The sequence below is a fragment of the Capsicum annuum genome, chromosome 10 (genome assembly GCF_002878395.1).
Source record: "Capsicum annuum cultivar UCD-10X-F1 chromosome 10, UCD10Xv1.1, whole genome shotgun sequence".
In the NCBI taxonomy this organism is placed as follows: domain Eukaryota; kingdom Viridiplantae; phylum Streptophyta; class Magnoliopsida; order Solanales; family Solanaceae; genus Capsicum; species Capsicum annuum.
The window spans coordinates 139900821-139922803 of NC_061120.1; the positions used below are offsets into that span (position 1 = coordinate 139900821).

A 21983-nucleotide genomic window follows, 5' to 3' on the forward strand; every position below is an offset into this window, starting at 1 on the left:
AGTAATATTTTAAATAAATTTAAATTTATGATATGAATCTCCTTTCACGAAATATTAGATTGTTTATATAGAATTAAAATTATTTTTATTTTTATGTCGAAATGTTGAATTTTTTTCTTCATATATTTATTTTCTTATATTTTAAACTTTCTAAGTAAATATTTTGACTCCGCTAAAATGTTTAATACTCTAAACTTTTAATATTTTAATTTATTTCTAAAAAAAATACTATCACGCATGGACTTGGTGGGTTAAAATTTAAAGTTGTTAATATGAAATATTAGATTGTTTAGATAGAATTAAAATTATTTTTTATTTTTATGTTGCAATGTTGAATTTTTTTCTTCATATATTTATTTTCTTATATTTTGAACTTTCTAAGTAAAAATTCTGACTCATCTAAAAATTTTAATATTCTAAGCTTTTAATATTTTAGTTTTTTTCTCAAAAAAATACTATCACACATGAACTTGGTTGGTTAAAATTTAAAGTTGTTAACCTATTTAAATTTCTATCTACTATATAGAAAAGAGAGTTGAGGACGGCCAAGGATAGTTTTAGAATTTCAAGTCTATTTTAATAATTAAGGATATTTTTGATATTTCATATCTATTTTATTATTATAATAATTATACAAAATTATCTTTCATGCTTCTACTTCTCTACCACATGTGAATATCTATTCATGTGGCTATGGTTGAACCACATGCACATTACAATATATTTTTATATCTATTTCATTGTATGTAATAAATGTCAAAGAAATCTGTCAAATTTATATTTTCTCCATTTTATTTTATGAGTCGACCATTATCTTTTAAATGCGTCCTAAAAAAAGTCAAATTTTCTTATTTGACAACTATTTTATGACATTATTTTATTTTTTATTGTGTCCCACTTAATAAGAAAAGACAATTAAAAAGTAAACATTAATGTGACTTTAACAATTTTGTAAATCTTATGAATTCATTATTCTTTTCTTAAAATTTGTGTCCGATAAAATGACGATAAATAAAATACTCCCTCTGTTCGTATTAGTTGGCCCCTGTGGACTTGACATACCCTTTAAAAAAATACTCCCTCCGTCCTATTTTACCCGTCCCAAATTGGCTAAGTTGATGTCCCATTTTATTTATCAAGATAAGACAAACTTTTCTTTTCATATTTTACCCTTTGCATTAATTACTTTTTCTTTAAATTAAAATGTAAACAGGTTTTTTATTCTCCCCAGTCCCCATCTACTTCCACCTCGACTCCCGGAAACCAATCCATTGAGAGTTACGGCTTAGCACGCTAGGAGTGGGGGTCAAATCATTCCATAAAGATTGGAGGGAATAATGATTTTCACTATTCGCCAAAGTTGCATTTAATAGTGGTACTTTCGTAAACTAGCCATGTTATTTATTATATTTCTTAATTGTTGTGTCATCCCAATTTGGGACAAGTAAAATGGGATGGAGGGGGTATTTATTAGGAATTTATTTTATCAAATTAGCCTTATTGATTGTGCTTTAAAAATATAATTTGAGTATATACAATTTGTTTAGTCATTTATTAATAAGGAAATTATTGAAAGAGCATATTAAAATCCTCTTAAATTCATTAAAGGGACAACGTGAAATAAATATTTTTAGAAAGAGAGTCAACAAAAATGAAAGGGAGGGAGTAAGACGGAGGAATTATTGTTTTACCACACAAATATCTATTCATGTGGTTATTGTCTCCACCACATGGACATTAAATGACATTACAAGATGATGTTTCTAGAATAATAAAATAATAAATTAATGACTCAAGCTTCTAGAATTGACATTTCTAGAATAAAATAGATGACTCAAATAAATAGACAGAAGTGTTTTCATATTACATAATAATCTCCTCTCATCAATTCTCAATTCTCACGCATCTGTATGTAAGTTTATCTACCTTCTCATTCATTTATTTTTTTGGACATTTATTTATTCCTTCAACAAGTTATAATTTTGTATGATTTTTAGTAAATATGTGTTTTGGGAAGAATGGATAATTTAAATTTAATTTCAGCATATATTTTTAGACGTGGGTTAAGTAATATGAGGTCTTAGATTTCTCTCTTATTTTTCTTTTCTTCTTCACTGAATTTGTAAAGAATTTTGTGAACAAAAAATGTTACAATAGTTTAGCAATTTTTATAAAGTACCCAACTTCAAAATTCTGTCAATGAAAGTAATATTTGGAGAAATTCTTAGTAAACTGAGAACTTTTTTGCTATTCTATTTTCTAAGTATGAAGTTTCAACCTGCTCATTTAAAATTATACACTTCAATGGAAGAAAGTAATTTTTTTCAACTAAAAGTAAAGGGCGGGACTTTTTTTCAATCATATGGTATAGAATTGGCTATGAGTTAAACAAATGGATGTTGAAAGAAACTGGGAATAGATTGCAGGTGGGTTATTAGATATTGAGCTTAGAGACTACCTCTTCGTCAAAATTAAACCCAAGTTCAAATTCCAGCAAAAGAAAAAAATACCATGTGATTTCTTTCTATCTGTTTAGCTTTAGTGAACGGAGTCACGTACCTGTTGTTGGTGGGAGGTGGGAGGTTATATAATTTGTTTAACATCGTTAGTAGATGTTAATTCCTAGTTGTAGGGTTGACCTACCTGTAGTATTGACTTTTAGCTTCTTTTTTTTTTCCTTTTTGACAAGTAAATATATTGCCTTTTTGTATTTTTCTTTACTTATGTTGGTCATGTGCATCTCCATAGTTGTAATTTGCTCCATTGAGCTGTTGTTTTGGAGAATTATCTGCACTAAATTTAGAAACTCATTCATGGAACAATTGATCCAATTAACGAATTACAGTCCTTTAATATGCTAATCTTCTTATATTTTGAAAACAATTAGTACCTACTTGGAAATGTAGATGGTTGTCCAGGTTGTAGATTTGACTAAATAAGAGTATGTTCATGTGTCCAAGCAGGATCATGTTTGGTCTTTTTACATAAAGTGAATTTTAGCCAAATAAGAACTAACTGCGGTTTAATGCTCTCCTTATATTACTGGGAAGTATCTAAGGAATAAAATGAACAAGCCATCCTTGCTTATGTTATGAAAGGATGAAACCTTAAAATAATTCAATCATCTACATGAGACCAAAAATGGTGGATCTTTAGTTCCTAGATAGAGCCAAAGTGCTTACATCAGTTTTGCAACAAATGCAAACCACTTGTAGATAATGAGAAATGTGTTTCTCTTTGAGAAGCCACTTCATCGTGCTAGATATAAGATTTCTATTTTTTTGGTGTGTTGTGATTTGTGTGTGTTGTTTTTGAAATCTTGATCTAATTTTTTTCAGTGTCATTTTGGTGAGACAAAGGTTGAAGCTTTCTTGAAATGGCTATGGGACATCAAGAACAAGCTGGTGTTTCAGATAATTGAGAAAGCAACTTGCTCGTATTGTTAAAGGTATTCAAAGCTAGCTCTTGCTAGCATTCTCCTTTTACTCGTTCTTTGGTTAATTATTTTTAGCATGACTTTTTTGCTACTGTATTTATTTTAGTTACTTTTTTCCGTGTCTATTTTATAGAGATAAGAGTATTTCTTAAGATTGAATTACTGTGTGACATAGTAAGTGCATACCAAATTATATGTGAATTATGGTTGGAAAAAATGCATTCTTTTAATAAAAGACGTGTTTGATATTTGGATTTGAACCTTCTAAACTAATTTAATCATTAAATTTTATTTAATAGGTATTGATCATGAATGCTCAGAGATTGATCACAGCAGGAAGGAAAAATACATTCTGTTCTTGTAGAATTTATAAATGCATAATTGCATATTGACCAATGTAAATAGGCAACAATCACTGTGATATGTGAAATAAATATCATGTGAGTATTCAGTAGTATGATATTCCCACTAGAAGCATCACCTTTTTGCTCTCTTTCACCATTTCTAGATATTTATAGTTTTTTGTTAATTTTATTAACATTATAAGTAGAATAATATTTATAAACTTGTTATAAAATGTAATGTTATCTTTTATGACATTATTTAAATATTACATACATCACGAGCCAAAAACGAGGGTCATGATGGCACTTGTCGCGGCGTACCTTGACAAGTAAGTCATCACCCAAACTGATACAAAAGAGAAAAAAGACAGAAATATCTTAAGGTAAGGCTTCTAAAATGAAGCTGAACCATATAAGTAATCATAACAATGCAAAAAAACTTATCCAAAATACCAATTATGCCCAAAACCAGGTGTCAATAGTGTAAGAACTACTAATACAATCCAGGAGTCAAATACATTAGAAAAATAATCACAAAGGAATAATATATGTCTCTGAATACTAATAAAGACATAACTACTATAGAGAGATAGAGGTGAACTTCGGACGCATGAATGTCCAACAGCTACCTTGGAAGCTCTAACAATCGCCCAAGCCAAGCAAGTTGAGGCACACTTGACCTAGGACCTGCACCGAAAGGGTGCAGTAGGCATGAGTACGGTCCACTTGTACTTGGTAAGTATCATAGGCTGACAAAGCAAAATAGTAAATAAAGCATACAAAATATACACTAAGGGCACGTCACCTACAATAAGAAAATGTCCCACAATGGTAGCCCACACCGCTTACACTAACAGTTCTATAATATCCATATATAATACAATAACACACAAGATAGGGATACAAATATACACAATATCACATACATGTAGAACAAAAGAGGGACATGTATAATCAAGATCATCAAGTACAATTAAAGGAAGATAGAACAATTAGACGTTAACAAGCCAAGATATAGAACAAATAGGTAGATGACAAGTCAATATGGTAATTCAAACATAACATAAACACAATAAAGCAGGTGCAATGTGTATGATGATGATGATGATAATGCATGGTATTGGCACACAGCCTCAAGATTATCAATATTTGCAACTCTTCTCTGACATGATCCTTTGGAGATGGTCCATAAAATTCAATATTCGATACCAATATCCAGTATTCAATATTTCTAGTATTTTCAAAGCACATACATAACATAAGACATAAATCAAGTACATACACATGACAAGTATATATAAAGCAGTATAACGAACAAGTGAAATGATGTGTATGATGACATAAGAATGACGATGCAATGGTCACAACCATCAAAAGGAGTATTTCCACAACCAGTCTACGTGATGTATTTTCACACCTAATCTACATGATGCATTTCCACAACCAACCACAATGTTACAATTCCACGACCACGTGAGTCAATATCCACTCATTACTTTCGTTTCATCCATGAATTTCCACATGTCTCATATACCAATAAGTATGGATATATCACAATATACCAATGAAATCACATTAGGCATTTCAAAAATACAATACAATTATTTACATGTATTCAAGGCTATCAACACCACATAGGACCCCACACAGTCACATATATCACATCATATCTCAATTTCAATAATTACATCACATATAATCCCCACACGGGCACAAAACATAGATAGACATTTTTCAAAATTAGTTCTCACCCTTAACATGCATTTTGTACCATCATTTAATACTCAGCCCAGTCTGAAAGAGTTAAGTTATAACCCACCTCAAAAGTCAAAATCGATCCGCTACACTTCGAACCCACGACCTTACTTTCCACGAACGATCCTGAACTCCACTAAAAACATCAAATATGAAATCTATGTGTCAAAAAAAAAACTAACGATACCCACATTGATTACTTTTGGTTCGGGGTCAAAATGAACCCCCGAAATGGGTTTCTAAAAAAAGAAGCAAAATCAAAATTTTACTTCAAAAGCATGTTTCTCATTTTTTAGGAACCTACAACTGAAAACCAAGTTAAATTGAGTAAAAAACGAGGTTCAAATCAAAGTAAAATCATTTTTGAGCTTTACCGGGTAAAATCTTTGGAATCTAGGTTAAAATTAAGAATCGAGGTTGTTTTGAAGAAAAAGTAGTAATTATAAGATGAAAACATTATTCAAGTGAAAAGGAGTGAAATTGAGGTTTAAAATCAAGCCCTAAAATTTTTGTGGTTTTGAGATTTATCAAGAAATTACTAAGAAAATGGTGAATTCTCCATAATAAAATCAAGAAATAGATGTTAATCTAGCTTCTCAAGCTCCCACAAGCTTCACTTTTAAGCTCCACACCATTTTAGAATTTAACTCTCATGAGCTAAGGTGAAAGAATGGACTAAATGGGCCAAAAAAGTTTTAAAAAACTGGTTTAATGCAGAAAAATCTGCACAGCTTTCTAAGTCCAAAAAAAGGACTTCCATGGGGTACTCGGGTTTCGTTTGGAGTCCAAGATATGCAAAAGAATTATGTAACCACACTAAATTTGATGTTTTGGAAGCGATGGCGATATCATATTTTCAAGGAAATATCGTATTCCCAAAGTTGACCCCCGTAATCCGAAATCATAATTTTCCAAATCAAGGATCGAAATGAGATTTAAAAGCCATAAAATCATAATAAACATGCTAACACCCTAAAATCGACATGTTAGATCTACTGGCGAAGTCGGATTTTCCATCCGAGGTCGTTTCTATCAAATGTGGGTCCTACACCCATATTTTTAATTTTCCTACATTTCGATCAATAGGTCGAAATGAGCTTGGGTGCACCGGGACTTGAACCAAAGGTCTATCTAGCCTAAAATTGATATTTTAGAGTTGCTCGTGCAGTCCGTTCGGTCATCCGTCTCATGGATCAAAAGATATCCCCATAAGTCTAAAATAAGGCTCCAAAAGCCATCAAAAACCACAATATCACATAAATGATATCAAAATGCATCAACAATTATGTCAATCACTCCCTTACCCCATAAATACCATAATGCAACTACGGAGGGAGGTAAAATAGTCAAATCACATAAATCACAAATTTCACATATTTCATCAAATTTTTAGATCGTTACAACATGTATTAAGTATAGATGTATATTTAAGCTGGGCACCTTTAAGTTTTACTTATCTTTATTCTTAATTGTCTATATAGATAAATGAGTTTGGTCATTAATCATTATTTCTAAATTATAATTTAATAACAACATAAATGGATGATCTTTTAGGAATTCATTATAAAATATACCTCTATTTTTTATTAATTATTTTATTACTTATATTAAAATATATCTATAAAACTATCATTCTCTATGATTTTTACTTGTACAATAGATATTAAAGTTTTATTATTATTAATAAAATCCTTTTTTTTTTTGTAAATTTTTGTTCATTCATTTCATTATTAAACGTCAATAATGTATGCACTTAAGTTACTATTTCTCACTTTTTTTTTGTCTAACTAATAATGCTTATTTTTTTCTACAGAGATTTGTTATATTACTATTTAAAAAAATCATTAGTTGAAAAAGAAAAAATTGGCAATGTAAGGGTAAATAGACATTTTAAAAAGTTAGGATAAAAGAGAGAAAGTGTCTATTCTTCAAATTGAGAAACGCTAATTTTCTAAGTAAAGTTGAGGATGTAAATAATTTTTGAACAATTTGCACAAATTTCATAACTGAGAAACTAATTGCTTTCTCTCTCACAACTTTATAATATTACATAAAATTTCATAAAAAGATAGGCAGATACATTATAGAGAGCCGGATATATTGTGATTTATGATCCATGACCAACTAATTTTAAACATTTAAATTAATCAAATCCACAAATATAAGGCAAAAATCAAACTATGTATCAGTGTTTGATTAATTTTATTTTATTACTCTTTAGAATAATAAATTCATTAATTTCATTAATATAAGACAAAAACATATATATCTTGGTTATGTAATTTAATTATTTAATTTTATTATTATTATTTAACTATTAAACTCGTAATTTGATGTATCTATTATCAATTTGATGTATCAAACAAAGTAAACACTTAGATATATGTCTATACAACTGCGCATATATACATTTACATATATCACGAACACGTTCTAGCCTCTTAGATACATAAAAAAAATTGATGGACCTTAAAGCGGGTGGACATAAATACATTCATACGTATTGGGAACACATACTAACCTATTTTTATTATATTTTATTTTAAATATAGAAAGATGAGTTGACTGACGATCAATGGTAAAAATATCATTTCAGCAATTTCGTAATTTAACAATATAATTCAACTTCAAGCAGTTGTACAACAAGCAAAGATTATATTAAATTATTGAAAAATCATTCAAGTTGTACTAAATTCTAATGGACATGCGGAAACAACACGTTGGCACAACAAAAACATCATGTATATGTGTAAGAATATGGACTTAATTTTTGTCTTCAAATGGTCATTAATTATCACCCTTATCAGTTTTTTTTTCAAAAGGTAATATTTAATACCATACACTTTTTTCTTCTTTTAAATTAATCCGAGATTTAATCAAATTACTTTTTGCAATTGCTTCACTTTTATTCATAACATAACTAAAGTGAGTGTAAACTATTTATTATTTTAGAAATTAAATAAATTAATTATTTTTCAATTTTTTTTCCTTTAATATAATAAAATTGAATGAAGTTGATGTGATAAAAACAAATAGTATATGTTAAACTGAAATAAAATAATAAATAAATTAATTTATTAAATTATTATTTTTAATATTTAATAGAGCATAAAAATATCAAGACAAATAAATGAATTAGATGGAATGTTTGAAATTAAAAGTAAACTAAGTAGGCGTTTGGCCATAATCTACACTTATATGTTTATTATATTATTTTAAATTAATATTATTTTAACAAGTTTTGAATTTCAATTGTTGTATTTAGTTGGAAATTATTCAATCAAAAAGATTATAAATTTAATTCCAAGTTATTTTTTGTTAATAAAATGTTAAAATGCTCTCAAATGGTATATGAAAAGACCTCCCTCTTTAATTCACTACCTGAAAATAATTTTTTTAAAAAAATATTTAGTCATTTTATTTATGTCAGACATGAGAAGCATCATTATGTAGGAGCATACTACTTCATTTATGATCAAATTCAGTTTGATACTTTTAATAGATTCACCAAAAATTCAATGTTACATAAATTCAATATACATGAATATATAATTAAGAATTCTTTCAATAAACAAAGAAATGAAACAAGAGAAAAGTATGAAATATAAATAATTTCTATTATAAAGGAACTACATATTTAAAAACAATTGAAAATACTAAAGGAGTATAACTATATATTTTTAATTTAATAAGAAAATATGTTACAAATATTTTACTAGAAATGAAAAAAAATTACATATGTAATATTCATATAATGCTTCGATGCACAATTTTTGTATTCATTTAAGGATTATAGGTGTAATCACAATTGATGTGCATGTCAACTCGCAAAACAGATATTTAAAAGATAAATTTTTAAAAATAGATTGAAGTACATTAAATGGATAATGTAAAGAATTTTTACTATATTATATAAATATATTTATATGTAAGCTTTCATAAAAAATGAGATTTATAATCTTAAAAATAAGATATATAATAATGTATTCATTTCTTTTTATTTGCTCCATTTGGGTTGTACTTATATTCATAAATTTTTGCTCCTTTAATCTTTCAAGAATAGTTTGAACAAAATCTTTCTATTATGCCCTTGTTCAATAAATGTAATTATTATTAATTTGGAACGAGATATAGAATTTAATTAGAGGTATATTAGTGAAATTACTTTTAATTTTATAGGAGTAAGAGATTAAGGCATGTGTTTAACCCAAATAGAGTAAATAAAAAGAAATGAAGAGAGTACGATATAATTGATAAATTAGTTTCATGTCAAATAACTTTAAACTAACATTACATATATTTTTTTTAATCCCTTTAATAAAAAATTTAAATCCACCATTGTTAATTTGATTTGTGCTCTATTTTTTTTATAGATAATTTTTAACTATTAATAATGTATCTTTTGTATCTTTATATTACTTTATTATGAAAATGAATGTATGATATATTTATATGGATAAGAATAATCTCTTATCTCCTTAATATAAATACGCTATTTACTTTTATTTATGTAGTATATTAGGTAAAAAGATCATATTTTGAGAAAATATTGCCCGTAAAATTTTATAAAAATGTTATTATACTGGCACTTATAATTTTAATTTATCCTCTTGTATAATTTTAAAATAAAAATATTAAAATTAGTTACTTAATTCAAGAAAATATGTTTGGTCTGGTGTTAAAATAAGCATTAAAGCATATTATATTTTAATTTCAATTAGGGCAATTTAAATAAGTTGTAAGCTATTAATTGATTTTATAAAAATGAAAAATATAGTTTTCTTAAAGTGTGATCTCTACTATCATTTTATATTGTATTTATTTAAAAATATAAATTTAATTTTTTGATAAAATAATTAAATATCAATAAATACATTTAAAACTGTAATATTGGACCCGTAAAACAGACCCTTCATTATCTAGTTATTTAAAAATAATTGGAGGTAGAGGAAGAAAAATGGGAAAGATAATTATAAAGAGGGAATCGAACTTTCATCAATAAGATTATAATAATTTTAGATATTTAATTAATTAAATTATTATTTTTTTTCATCTCAAAATAGTTGGCATGTTTCATTTTTTGAGAGCTAATTTGACTAATTTTTAAATTTAAATTAGATTATATTAATTCAATATTTTAAAGTTAAAATTAGATATTAAAAAACTATATGAAGAGTACTATGAGTTGTAACTTTTCTTTTTTCAATATTATTATAAAATAGATCTTACAATAATGGTTAAATTTTATTTTGTTTGGCATCAAAAAAAAATATGCCAATTATTTTGAGACGAATAGAGTAAGATTCCCCACATAAGCTATACACTTAAGGATCGTTTGGTAGAAGAAATAAGGAATAATTAATTGAGATTAATTTTAGGATGAGCTTATCCCATATTTGCTTGGAATAAAATGCATGAAATAATTCATCTCACAGTTAGTTATTTCGGAATTATAATGTTATTTTTATCTCTTCTTGAGGGTTAAATAGCTAATCCAGAGATATTTAATGTCAGAATAACTAGCTTCCAAAGCAAATGATCCCCTATGACTTATTGTGCCCCCAATGGCTATTTTTATTTGATATTTTTGTCATTCACTTTTACTTATTTACTATATTAAAAATATATTTATATTTTGTCATTTTTAAGGTTAAATATCAATTAATATAGATATGTGATAAAATATTTACATTTGTCGTTATTAACAAAAAATCATGTAAAATTCAATCTACACAAGTAAAAGTGAACAATAGAGCACATGTATGCCCTTTATATGTTGTACTTAGGGGTGTACATAGGTCGGGTTGGTTCAATTTTTCATTAAAATATAACCAAACCGATAATGTCGATTTTCTAAATCTATAAACCAAATCAAACCAATATACAATCGGTTTTTTTATTTTGGTTTTAGTTGGATTTTTTTGGTTTTCTCAATTTTTTTACAATTATAATGTGATTGAAGAAAAAAATAAATATTTTCACTAAAAAGATTAAAAAAAAAAATAATGGTCATAGAGTAGTTCCAATTAAAATTAAGTTGACAAATTACTAAGACGTCTAAACTACTATTTCAAAGTAATATTATGTAGATACCCAATGGTTCAATTTCTAAGTCACTAGTCACAATAGCTTATCTGAAAGTTTCCTTCACAAAAAATGTGAGCATACAAAAGAATGAAGAATTGAAGACAACTTATTAAAAACCTAACTCCATAAAGTAATTAACTATAACATAATTGCATAAAAAAAATAAAAACCTAAATCATAATTTGACGAATGAGGAGAATGAGAAAAGTAAGATGAGGAAATAATGAGAACTCTCTCATAACTTGAAAAGTAAAATGTAAAGTGAAACAATTGAAGAGTTTTAGGTTTTTATATTAATATTGGCTTTGTACTAATTTGTTTCTAATGGACAAATAGTATAATTAAAGGCCCAAGAATATATTTATTTTTTGAGTATAAAAAAATAATAAAAGTAATAAGAAAGTAGATTATAAGTAATATTTTTTTATGTATAAAAAATTAAAATTATATATGTATTATGTCGGTTTGGTTTGAGTTCAGTTTGATTTTGTTTTTGCTAATACCAAACCAAACCAAGAATGATCGTATTTTTTTTAGCAACACCAAACCAATCAAACCAAACCATAAGTCGGTTTTTTCCTCGGTTTAGTTTGATTCATCGGTTCGGTTTGACTTAATGGTTCGGTTTGTACACCCCTAGTTGTACTTATCAAATCAAGCAATATCTTCCGTGCCTCATTTGTCCTCTAATCTACACACCTATCTTACATTATTTGTTTCTATGACTTTTTCTTTTATTTGTGTGGTTTATATTGCTTCATGAATAAGTATTTAACCTATGATATGCTTTTGGGTAGAGGATTTTGCGTTATTTTTTTCTTTTAAAGCTAATATATTACTATACTGCGAGTAGGGGTCTACTGATTAAATCATCGAATTAAATCGAATTGATGAATTAAATCAAATAGATAAAAAATATCGACTTGAATTTTGATTTGATTGATTTGGCGTTAGAAAAAAAAAATGAAGCATTCTTGATTTTGTTTGGTGTTAACCAAAGAAAAGTCAAATCGAACTCAAATCAAACTGACATTATATATATATATATAAATATATATATATATATATATATATATATATATATATATATATTCAGGTTTGCACATTTAATTTGTAATATGTAGGATAAATTACGCAAATCCCCAAGTATTAGGGCCATTAATAAATAAAATCCCATACCTTTTAAAAAATTACAGAAAATCTCAGAAATTGAAAATTGCTCTTGATACATATTTAATGCAGGCTACTCAACCATTGTAGCTCAAAATTACGGGATTTCATCTTTTAAAATCTTCTCCCAAAAAATTTCAGTAATCTCTCTCCCACAATTGTATTTTTTCCCAATACAAATCATTTCTCAACACCATTAATGAAGACCTAGTTGAATTGAACCTCACTTCACTGTTAAACTCCGTCCATTGACACCATACACAAACCTTAAATTTGTGGGAGAGAATTGAATTTCACCTTACTCTCACTTTGCCATTGATTTCCTCCACTGATTATTGCACAGATCTATGACCCTCGTCGAATAATCACCAATTTTAACCGCCATACTCAATGTAAACACAACAACCCGTCAACTACCCTTCACCATTAATCCATCAATCTTTAATCGATTTTGATTTTTTTTTCAATCCTTTAGGCCAATAAATATTAAGAGAAAAAGGAGAAATTGAACAATGTTGCTAGATTTTCGATTAGAATGGCAAAGACGGGGGTGGTGGTGGTAGAGGAGGAATTATTGATGTATTTGGTTGCTTTTAAATGAAGATTGAGAGAGTTAATGGGTAGTGTTGAAGATGGGAAATAAGATCAATGCATTAAAATAAAGTTCATGATACATATATATGTATCATTATGAATATGTATCATAGTAAAAAGAATATATTTTTTATTCATGATACATATGAATGTACTTGCATGCTAATATATCATAGTCTACTTAATTCATATGTAATATGGAGCTTAGTATTTGTTAATAAAACATGCTAATGTATCTCTGTGCATGTGTATCGTAGTAAAAAGAATGTAATTTTTGTTCATGATAATATGAATGTACTTGCATGTCAATGTAACATAGTCTACTAGCTCCTTGAATGATATGTAGATCAATGAATGATATGTAACATTTTCTTTCATGGCATATGAAAAATCTTGTATATGAATAACAATGTTGCTATAATATATTAGGTAATGATACATATTTCAGAAGCATAACTCTTTTCCACAAGTCAATGATACATATGTACTAAGTAAAATCATTTGATATAATATTAAATGGTGTAATATTTTGACACTTTGTATCAGACAGTTATATTATACGATATATATGCATCAAATATATGTGTATATATATCATACGTATGTATCAGATAAAAGCAATCACATAAGCATGTATCAAATATATGTCATATTAATTGTACCTTTTCCTAACATAAATATGTATTACAAATATGTAACGGGAACTTTTTCAACATAATTTTTGGTACTTTTTCATTTATATCAGAAATATGCATCAAAAATATATATCAACAAAAAATAACCTCTAAGGCATATGTATCAAACATAGGCAATAGATAAATCTCAAATTCATTCAGATAGAAATCTGGAGCCTTTTGAACACGTTTGTAATTACTTTTTCAAATATATCAAAATATGTTCGTGATATATTTTCAACACATTTCATCAGACATCTTATGAAATACTTTTGATATATACCATGTACATAATACAACTTCTTATACATATATTCAATTCTCTAAATAAAAAGTTCATCAAATTTTTATACATTACATTACAAAATACTTTTGATACATTTTTTAGATCTGATCGTCTCCGGACAGAATGAAGGAAATGAACACCAAATTCACTATCCAATACTAATCGTCCATTTAAATATCAATGACAAGCCTACCTTTCAAAGCGATGTCAGCTAGAAAACACCAAATCAACTACCCAACACAATTCTGGTGAAATTGGAATCATTTATTATTTTGATAAAACCCAAATCATCGAATAACCATTATTTCGACAAAATTCAAATCATCAATATTGTTGTTCTTTTAAATTCAAATATCAAAAAAATAAATTTTAAAGAAAAAAAAAGAAAAGATTAATAGAGATGAAAGAAATTGAATCAAATTCTACTTTATTGAATCACGAAATCAGTTATAGAAATTATCTGTTTTGAGTATTGAAAAGATAAAAACTGAAAGGTGGTGGCGATAGTAAGTTGTTGAAAACTGAAATTGAGGGAGTGTTGTTGTGTTAATGGTGTTAATTGTGGGAGAAGGTAGAATGGAGGAGCCCAGATCATTTTCACGTGATTTACTCTCCTAAATAAATGCAATTTCATTATTTCCTTATTTAACTAACCAATTTGTTTTAAATCTGTCACAATCAATATGTTCAAGACTTAATTATGTATCACAAAAGACGATATCCTGGGATCTTATGTAATTGAACAAAGTTCTAATAAAAGATATTGTTGGCTTCTTAACTTATGAGATTTGTGTAAGTTACCTTAATATTTATTCATCAATTGATAGCTAAAAAATAGGAAGCTCAATATAAACTTTTCACTCTTCAGTCACTTTTCATATTACTTTTTAGTTTTCAGAGAGTTCTCTGCTCCTCTTTTCTACTACTCATTTTTCATAATTGTGATTTTTCACTAGCACATGAGTGAAAACATATTTGATCTTGTCTACAATCACAATATACTTGTAAAAACTTAAGATTATAAAAAGAGAATCAAAAATATCAAAGAATCAAAAAAATAAAAAAATGACTAAAATCTAAATTGAAAAAATTGATTTTATGTTGGTTTATAGATTTAATAAATTGAAATAATTTATTTAATTTTTTTATGGTAAAAGTCAAAACAACCCGGCCTATCTACACCCCTAGCTTGCGAGCTTAGTGGCGATTTTCATTTATGAAGTTTTGATAATACGGTTTAGAGAAATTTAAATTGAATCAGTTCAATCTTTATGTTCTCGTATAAATTGTTGCACTTTACAATTATGGATGTCCACTATTTTGTATTAATTGAAATTTTAGAAATTTCTGACATATTTTTTGCTTTACAAAAATGTGGTGCATAACTAATTACATATATACATCAATGAGACTAATCTTTCTATACTATCAAATCATCAAAAAAGAAATCAAAGGGCAGAGCTTTCCGGGGGGAGTGAACTTAGTCAGTTCACCATTGATGAACTACAGAAGAAGCAGCAGCTTGAGAATGGGAGATTAAAAGTAACTTTATTATTGAATCATACTCTTGTATCTACATGAATGGAATGATACACCGATTTATAGACTGAGTTATCTCATTTGTAACTAACTCTACATAACTGCCTTCTTAACTAACCTAAATAATTTCCTGAACTTTTACTTCAACAATACTGTAACTAATACAAGCAGTACATTTAGTGTAGCTAAGTAACATTTCTTCGATCAACACTCTCCCTCAAGTTAGGCGCTCTGAATATGTTCAGGACTCCTGACTTGGAATTGAGATACTGATGTTGAGCTTTAGACAATCCTTTTGTAAGTAGATCAACTGATTGATCTCTAGTAGATATGTATCGAGCCTTGACTTTGGCTTGTTGTATTTTTTCTTTAATAAAGTGATGACCAATTTTTATGTATTTTGTTCTCTCATGAACTACTGGGTTTGCAGCAATTTGTAATGCTGACTTGCTTTCACTGAATACATCAACTGGTACATCAACTTTGATATCCAATTCTATCAGTAATCCAAGTAGCCAAGTGAGCTCAAACATAGTATAAGCTAGGCATCTATATTCAGCTTCAGCAAGCTTCTGGCTATAGTATCTTTTTTCTTAGATTTTTAAGACATCAATAAGTCTCCTAGTTTTATTAGGAACCCTGTAACTGACCTTCTTATGTGAGAACAAACTGCTCAATCAGAATCACAATATGCAATCACCTTCTGTATAGAATTGCTAGACATAAGAACACCTTGTCCAGGTTCAGATTTGATGTACTTTATTACTCTCAAGGCTGCTTCCATATGAGATCTCTTAGATTGTTGTAGATACTGACTTAGTGTTTGAACACTATAAGTAATATCATATCTAGTAATTGTTAGATGTAGGAGTTTCCCTATCAAATTTTGACAGGAGCTTACATCAGTTAGTAGCGGACCCTTTCCTATGTTGTAGCTTTTATACTCATCATATTACTTTGTTGTCAACTTGATATTTGTGTCTATAGGTGTAGAAAAAGGTTTTTATCTTGCTAGTCCAAACTCAGATATTAGTAAAAGAGAGTACTTTCTTTGATTCATCAGAACTCCTTCTCTGGATCTAACAAATTAATTCCAAGAAAGTATTTCAGTTCACCTAAGTCCTTCATCTTGAACACTTGTTGCAATGCCTACTTTGTTTTTTCAATTTGCTTTAGACTACTTCCTATAACTAAAATATCATCCATATAAACTAATATCATCACAGTTCCATCTCATACCTTTAATGTAAATAGAGTGATCATACTGGTTTTGTTTGAAGTTAAGCATTCGTAGTGTTTTTGATAGCTTGGCATCCTATTGCCTTGGTCCTTTTTCAACCCATACATAAATTTAATATCTGCAAATAAATTTGCGACCAGGTTTATGCTCCTCCTAGCTTAGAAATCCCTGTAGAAGTTCCATGTAGATCTCATTAGTGAGATCACCGTGCAAACAAATATTGTATACATCAATTTGGTGAATATTCCAATGACTTGATGTAACTAAGGCTAGTATTGTCCTAATTAAGACCACCTTGACTATAAGAGAGAAGGTTTCCTGATAGTCAATGACTTCTTGTTGGCTATAGCCCTTAGCTACAAGCTAGCCTTGAACTTTTATATATATCTTGATGATTTGTACTTAATATTGAGGATCCACTTGCAACCAATAGGTCTCTTTCATTTAGGTATACACACTTGGGATAGTTTTTGAGCCAGATAGCTCATTGGTTGGGCATTTTTGATCTCTTAGAAGGTACTGGAGCTTGATTAGCAGGCTCTTATGGTCTTAAGGCTCTTGTAGCACCTCTTGTGGTACTAGATAAACTTGATTAGGGACCTGCTCATTTCTAGCAGCCACAGAAGATAAGTTAGTAGAGGTAATGAACTTGTGCATAGAGGAATCATTAGTGTAAGAGTATAAAGCAGGATCTATAGATTGAAACAAAGGTAATTTTAAAGTATTAGTCATAAATGGAAACACATCTTCCTTAAGTATTGTGTTCCTACTAACAAAGAATGACTTAGAGTTCATATCATATATTAGGAAGCACTTTTGAACTTCGGAATAACCTATGAATATAGCAAATTTAGTTCTAGGACCTAGTTTGTCTAATTGTTGTACAACGCTTGCATGACATAAGCATCCTAAACTCTCATGTGAAGTAGAGATGGTTTCTTCTTATACGATTTTTCAAAAGGTGACATTCCTATAACTGATGATGAAGGTCTATTGATAATATAGACAACAGTTAAAACACAATATCCCCAGAATTTAATAGGAAGATGAGCTTGAAACCTAAGAGCTTTTGAAACTTCTAAAATATATTTGTGTTTTATCTCAGCTACACCTATAACTGATGATGAGATTCTATCGATAATATAGATAATAATTAAAACATAATATCCCATAATTTAATAGGAATGTGAGTTTGAAACCTAAGAGCTCTTGTAATTGTTAGAATATATATGTGTTTCCCCTTAGCTACACCATTTTGTTGAGGGGAATAGATATATGACTTTGATGAATAATACCCAAACTCTTACAAAGATTAGTGCATATATAATTCACAAATTCAGTTCTATTATCTGCTTTACAAATTTTAACAGTTATATTGAATTAAGTTTGAACATACATAAGAAACTGTTTAATAGCAATACATGTATCAGATTTCAATTTTAACAGAAATATCCAAGTCATTCTCTTAAAATCATCCACAATAGTCAAGAAATATTTTTTACCATCAATTGTAGGAGTTTTATAAGGAACCACATATCCATGTGAATCATATCAAATGAACTAGTACTTTTAATACTACTAGAAGGAAATGAAAATTTGACTTACTTAGCACTAGGACACACTGAACATTTACTTATGATTCTAGCTATAGATTCAAACTTCCTAGATAGTACTTTACAAAGTATAGTAGGTGTTACATGACCAAATTATGCCAAAGATTTATTTCTAAGTCAGACACATTGCCACACTCTTTTGTGCTATTAGCAGCTAGTTTGATCTCATTAGTGGTTTGTTCAGAATTTTGATTCAGTAGATATAAGTCTTCTTCTAGTCTACCAAAATCCTTCACTTTCCTACATGAGAGATGCTGAAAATATAAAAATTAGGATAAAAGAAAACACCATAGTGTAATTCCCTTGCGGCTTTAGCACCAGTCATTAAGTTGTATTTGAACTATGGAAGCAAATAAAAATTTTCTAGTCTACTTCTATCAGAAATAATGCTTGAACCAGTATGTGTGACTAGTGAAACATCTCCATTAGAAAGATATACAATTTTAGGATGTATTCTTTCAGTAATGGAGTCTTCGTCAAGCATATTCACATTAGACACCATATGATTGGTACCTCCAATGTCTATAATTCAGTCTTTATTGTTGTTAAAGACTAAATAGACACTACTTACACCTGAACCTTTAATGTTACTTCAGGTGTCAAGAGAACTATTCATATTAGTACTAGATTAAGAAGAAGAGTTCTTGTGCAACATTTGCCGGATTTGGTCATATTGTTCTTTGGTGAAAACATATGCTTCGGTCTACAGTTGCATACTCTCTTTGAGCTGACCTTGTGGATCACATTCTTGCATCTATTGTCTTTGATACAAACTTCTAACACTAGACAACATGTGGATCTTATCCCTGATTATAAGAAGGATCAAACAGCTGAGAAAGATCCTCTATTGTTCTTATAAATATTGGACCTTAGATCAAACATCTAAGAAAGATCCTCCATTGTTCTTATAAATATTGGACCTTCTCTTATTGGAACCTGCATCATTACCGTCCACCTATAAATTTCCTCTTTTTGAAGTTTGGTGGATACCCCACCGGCTTGTAGCCATTTTTTTCGACATACCCTTTAAGTTTGCAGTAGTCATACTGTAGGTTGTAGTATTTCTTGAGTTTTTGTAAACCTGATCCTGTTTATTACAAAGGAGAAGCATTATAATGAGATAAACTGATGAGGTTCCAGCACTAAGCAACCCAGTAGAGGAATTAATAATGGACTTCTGTCCTTCATTATTCAAGATCATTACATATGTTGATTCTCAGTTGATAGGGAAGTCATTAACAAAATTTTACTTCTTGCTTGTTGGTAGGTTTCATTCAACCCCATCAAGAATTGATAGAGCTTTTGTCTTTGCAAGTAAGTCACAACTCCCTCGATCAAACATAATCACAAGCAGGGGTGGAACTAAAGACTCCAATTCATTCCACAAACCTTTAAGCTTTGCAAAGTATATTGACATAGATGAAGTGCCTTGTGTTAAAGAATTGATCTCTTTATGCAGATTTAACGTTCTTGAACCATTTGTTTTATCGAATCTTTCCTTCAAATCATCCCAAACCACAAATGCATTAGAAGCATAAATAAAACCACTTAATAAGCTATTTAAGATAGAGTTCATTAACCACGACAACATAATAGCACATAATAGCAGTGACCCTCTCCCATTGCTCCCACAGTTCTTTCTTGAATATCTCCTTCTTACATGAACCACCACCAAGGCCAGTTTATTTTTTCCTAAAAAGGCTATTAGCATGGATCGACTCCAAAATGAGTAATTCATAGTACCAATTAATTAAATAGAGATAATGGAAGCTTCACTTACATCAGAGGTATGCAGAAAGAGAGGATAGTTAGAATCGATTTCTTATATTGTCTGTGAACCAGTTCCTTGATTCCCAATATTGGTTGGTACATGAACATTTATTTTTATCACCATTGACAAAACTTGACAAATTCCTGATGAATCTTAAGTTTATCAGTAAATTAGGGCAATAGGATCTCAAAGATAATAGTTGAGTATGAACAAATTTGAACCCGAAGATCAAAGAAGAATCTCAAATAGCTTTGATACCATGAACTTAGTTAGCTCACTATTGATGAAATACAGACTCAAAGAAGAAGAAGATAATGATGATGATGAAGAGAAGAAGAAGAAGAAGAAAGAAAGAAAGAAGAAGCTGGAGAATGAGAGATTAAGAGTAACTTTGTTATTGAATCATAATCTTGTATCTACATGAATGGAATGGTACTCCTTTTATAGATTGAGTTTGTTAGCTCATTTGTAACTAACTCTACTTAACTACCTTCTTAACTAACCTAACTAATTTCCTGAACCTTCACTTTTACAACAGTCTAACTAATAAAAGTAGTACATGTAGTATAGCTAAGTAGCATTTCTTCCATCAACAGGGGGGACAATGAAGTTCATTGGAGCCATCAATATGGTCTGGCCCGACCTAACCTATAATTTGATAAGGTTGACTTATGATTTTTACAACCTGTTTAAGAATAAGGCTTATTATCCCAGCCTGAATAAGCCTGTTGGCCTGTGGGATTTGCACAAAATGGGCTGGGATGGCCCAGCCCGTGGCCAAATAAAAAATAATTAAAAAATAGAATAGAGTACTAAGAATAACAGAAGGAGTTGACCATCATAGATATTTAAATATTAATTATGTTTATAAAATATATAAATAATTAAAATATAAAATACTATATTTTTTAAGAAATTAGATATGTTTGATGTAGAGGATGTGGCAGTATTGAACACATTATAAGTGTCATAAGAGTTTTTTTTTTTTGCGATGTTCATTTTCACTTTTAATGAATTAAATATTGATATTTTTTTAAGTTTATTATAATCTACTGAAACAAAATTAGGTTAATATTGTTATTTATTAGCTAGTTATATTATTACTCGTTAATTATTTAGTTCGTTTATCAACATCTCTATTTGATTTGAATTTGGTGTCAAAATTTATTTAATTTCGAAGATTGTTAGATTTTTTTTAAAATTTGAGACTTGATTAACAAATAGTAACTTCATGTAGTATTATATTGTAAATATTTATGTAATTAACATTTTAAAAGTTAATTAAGTTTATAAAAATAATATATTTTAAAAAGTCGCCTGTCCCATGAAGGCCTGCAGCCCATAGAGTGATGGGTTGGACTTGTTGTTTTCTGACCTGTCATATTAATAGGACAGCCTAGTCTGGCCTGTTAGACTCTAAAGCCCGTATGAACTAACATGAATGTGTTGTGATGGCTCATATTTACAACTCTAA

General features: G+C 28.8%; 2 long non-coding RNA genes across 2 annotated transcripts; both read left to right on the top strand.

The window, feature by feature from the left end:
• The first annotated feature begins 1765 nt into the window (after positions 1 to 1765).
• Positions 1766 to 3893, top strand: LOC107844857. The gene is made up of 3 exons (XR_001666601.2): positions 1766 to 1912; positions 3339 to 3448; positions 3736 to 3893. It is a non-coding gene; the product is annotated as an uncharacterized LOC107844857 (long non-coding RNA).
• An 11776-nt stretch (positions 3894 to 15669) lies between these two features.
• Positions 15670 to 21029, top strand: LOC124888038. Its single transcript, XR_007045917.1, has 3 exons — positions 15670 to 15888; positions 20006 to 20052; positions 20804 to 21029. It is a non-coding gene; the product is annotated as an uncharacterized LOC124888038 (long non-coding RNA).
• The last annotated feature ends 954 nt before the right edge of the window (positions 21030 to 21983 follow it).